The following is a 4232-nucleotide window of genomic DNA, read 5'->3' on the forward strand; positions in this document are numbered from 1 at the left end:
ACCCTTCAAGCCTGGAACTGAATTCACCTCTGTGGCTCAACCCTGAATCAAACAACAGACAGACCTATAAGATATACAATAACATAAGGGAGGTACACACTTCTTAGAACCATCAACCATACGAGATCAAAAGGGTAGGATTTGTCCAGGGATAAAGTTCGGAAGACAGGAAGGGACAGGAAACAGGGACAAATGGAAATGGTAACCACAGGGAGTAAGTGGGAAGAGTGCTGTTACATTGTGGAGATTGCAATCATTGTCACAAAACAAAATGTGTGTGGATTGCTGAAAGGAAAACCAACTTTCTCTATAAATGTTCACCCAAATCACAATAAAATGTTAAAAAAAAAAAGCAACAACAAAACATAGCAACAATTGTGAGGATGGCGAAAGACTGGGCAGTGTTTTTTTCTGTAGTACATATACATAGGGTCTCTAAGAGTCAGAACAAACTTGATGGCACCTGACAACAGCTATAAAGCACTTGTCACAGAGGCTGGCAGGTAGGAAAATTTTGAGAGGTGTTAGCATTTATATTCATTACTGTGATGTCAAATGTTGAGTGGCCAAACATGTGACTGATGGAACAGGCTGACTTCCGGGACAGAACAAAGGATTTAAACAAAGGCGGCCAAACTCTTCCTTATCCTCTCTTGCCAGCAGAGCGCTTAGCCAAGTGTTGACAAAGTAAGGGTCAAGGTCAGATAGAAGACAATATGCATAAATATCTCTAGATTGGAGCAAAAAAAGGTTATTGAGCTTTTTTTGTTTTGTTTTGTTATTTGGGTGAAAGTTTACAGAGCAAATTCATTTTCCATTCAACAGTTCATACACACTTTATTTCGTGATACTGATTGGAATTTCCATAATGTAACAGCTTTCTTCTCACTTCCTCCTGCGGTTACCTTTGCCCTGTGTTCTTCCTTTCTATGCATCCCTGCCCTCTGAGCTATCCCTCCCTGTGCAGATGCTGCCCTTGTGATCTCCTCTAGTTGACTGTTCTGAGGAGTGTATCATCTACCTTTCGTAAATGTTCATCTCGTAGGCCTGTCTATTATTTGACTGGAAGCCCCGGGAGTCAATCCAATTCCAGGCCTGGTGACTGGGGGCCATAGCCTCATGGTTTCACCAGTCTCTATCACACCAGTAAGCCTGGTCTTTTTAATGTTTTTGAGTTTTGTTCCACATTGTTCTCCCACTTTATCCAGGATCTCCTGCACTGATCTCTTTCCTAGTGGTCAGCAGTACTAAGCGGGCACCATCTAGTTCTTCTGGTCTCAGGGTCATGTAGGCTGAGGTTTGAATGGTCCATCTACACAGGGAGGGATAGCTCAGAGGGCAGGGATGCATGGAAAGGAAGGACACAGGGCAAAGGTTGGACTAATTGTTTCCATATGTCTTTGGTTTCCTTCATTCTTCTTTGCTCTGGTTGAGGAGAGACCAATTGTGCATCTTAGATGACTGCTTGCAAGTTTTTAAGACCCCAGACACTACTCACCAAAGTAGGATGTAGAACAATGTTTTGTGAAGTTCTACATTATTCTTCAGTATTGCATAGCATTCCACTGTGTATGTGTACCATAGTTTGGTTATCCATTCATCCATTGGTGGGACCTTAAGGTATTTCCATCTCTTTGCTATTGTGAATAGTGCTGTGATGAATGTGGATGTGCATATATCTACTCCTGTCTCAGCTCTCATTTCTTTAGGATATATATCTAATAGTGAGATTGCTGGATCAAATTGTATCTCTATTTCCAGCTTTTTAAGGAACTGTCATACCCTTTCCACAGTGGTTGTATCATTTTGCAGTCCCATCAGCAGTGTATGGGAGTCTCAATCTCTCAACATCCTTGCCAGCATTTTCTGTCTTGTTGAACTTTGCTATTACTTATAGGGTCAGATGATGTCTTATTGTTATTTTTATTTACATCTCTCTAATGGCTAATGATCACAAGCATTTCTTCACATGTTTGTTGGCCACCTGAATATCTTCTTTGATGAAGAGTTTGTTCATGTCTTCTGCCCATTTTTAAATTGGATTTTTTGGCTTTTTGATGTTGAGGTGTTGGAGTTTTCTATAAATTTTAGAGATAAGTCCCTTGTCAGATATGTCATTGCCAAATATTTTTTACCATTCTGTAGGTTCTGCTTTCATTCTTTTGAAGAATTCTTTTGATGCACATAAGAATTTAATTTTTAGAAGGTCCCAGCTATCTAGTATTTCTGCTAAGATTACTGAAGGGAGGTTTTTCTCATCTCTTAATTCTAAAGATATTAAAGAAGCCAGAGGATCAAGAGACACTTTTGAGTGTGTCCTCCATATCACTGCTATGCAAAAGGTTCAGTTATCACAGCAATTGATGGGGAGAGGGCTCTAGTGACATTTCCAACTTTCCCTCCTGAAACACTTAAACTAGCCCTCAGGTAGGCTTACTGTCCCTTCACCCACATCATACAGCCATCGAGTTGATTTGACTCATAGCGACTCCTCCTTGGGTTTCCAAGGCAGTATCTCTATGGAAGTTGGATTGCCCAACCTTCCCTCCGAAGAGTGGCTTGTGGGTTTGAACCAGCAGCCTTCTGGTTAGCAGACAAATGCCTTAGGCAGTGCACCACCAGAGCTCCCCTCCACACACACATCATGGAAGACCTCTTATATTTTCCCACTCTGATCCAGCTCTATTTCTTAGTTCATATTCCATTAGTCAAAACTGTAACCAATGCCCATGGCTCATAGTCCTCCACTGCTTTCCAATGAATTGGTTACAACTCATAGTTGTTACTTTCTGTGGCCTTCACATAGAAACTTAGTTGAACTTACACATTTAAAATATAAACTGATCCTGGTGTGATTTAGTACAAATTCCTATTTGAGCCATGGCAGTTAGCACACGATTGAACTTCACATCTGCATGGCTAAAGTATAATATTGCAAGAGGCCTTATCCAGTGACCTTGGAAATTATTAGGCACACCTTCCCCATTTTATAAATGAGAAAAATAAGACCTAGAGGACTTAAACACCTTGCCCAAGATTACATGGCTTGTTTAGGAAAGAACTCTGGTTTCTTGAATCAGTCAAGTGATGTTTCCCAACTGGCATGTGAATTAGTGGTCCCAAATGATCTCTGTCATTTTTTTCAAAGCCAAACTAACCATACATGGAGTGGAAAATCAATGTGTAAATGGATAGATGCCTGGATTTGAGACAAAAGCATGTTCATCCAAGAGTGGTGCCCATGATCTAGACATATTTGCTTTTCTGCTCCTCACCTATGGACCACATTCCCTTCACCTGAATGCTCACATTGTATCAGTGAGTTGGGAAAAAAATAGCACCCAAGGACTTGATGGTAAACTAGTCAAGCATATCTCTGGACACGGCATTGGCTGTTGGACACATAAATAAGAGCATGCAGCAAGAATGAAGGCTTCCATCTCCTAGCTGATCTTCAGGGCCAAGGTGAAAACATTGCAGAGATCCTGGTTGGTGGAGCTCCAGGTGGGCCTGAGACATCCCAAAGCGCTTTTACCTTTGGTAAGGGTTACCATTCTGTACCCTCAAAATTGTCACATCCAGGGTTGGATTTTCACAGTCAGCTAAAGTCCACAGAACAATGCTTCTCAGACTTTTCCCGAAAGTGCTACCAACAGCAAAGGAGAATAAATTTAAACATTTAAAATGGTGATCAATAAGTTGGATCTCTCTCTAACATCTTCTTTTACTTAACTAATCTTTATAGAATAGCTAAGACATGTATATGGATGATTTATATCTTAAAATTTCATTTGTGGTAATAATAGATCAATATTTACTTGCTGATTTTCGGTTGTACTGTGGTTATTCAGGTTGCCATTGAGTCAGCTCCAACTTATGGAGACCCCCTATGTGTGGCAGAGTAGAACTGTGTACCACAGGGTTTCCAATGGCTGATATTTTTGGAAATAGGTTGCCAGGTCTTTCTTCTAAGGTTCCTTTTGTTGGAATTGAACCTCCAACTTTTTGATTAGCAGCTGAGTGCATTAACCCAGGAACTCTTTACATAGGCAAGAGTCCTTGTAATTAGGAAATACTTATGTATGAAGGGTTGATGGGGCACCATGTCTGTAACTTATTCTCATACAGCTCAGAAATATTGACAATTGGGGGATTTGGGTGAAGTGTATAAGGGAGCTCTGTGCACTATTTCTGAAACTTTGCATGAATTTGAAATTATGTCAAAGTAAAAA

This window comes from Orycteropus afer, unplaced genomic scaffold (genome assembly GCF_000298275.1).
Source record: "Orycteropus afer afer isolate SDZICR_OR568_19922 unplaced genomic scaffold, OryAfe1.0 scaffold00292, whole genome shotgun sequence".
Taxonomy (NCBI): Eukaryota; Metazoa; Chordata; class Mammalia; order Tubulidentata; family Orycteropodidae; genus Orycteropus; species Orycteropus afer.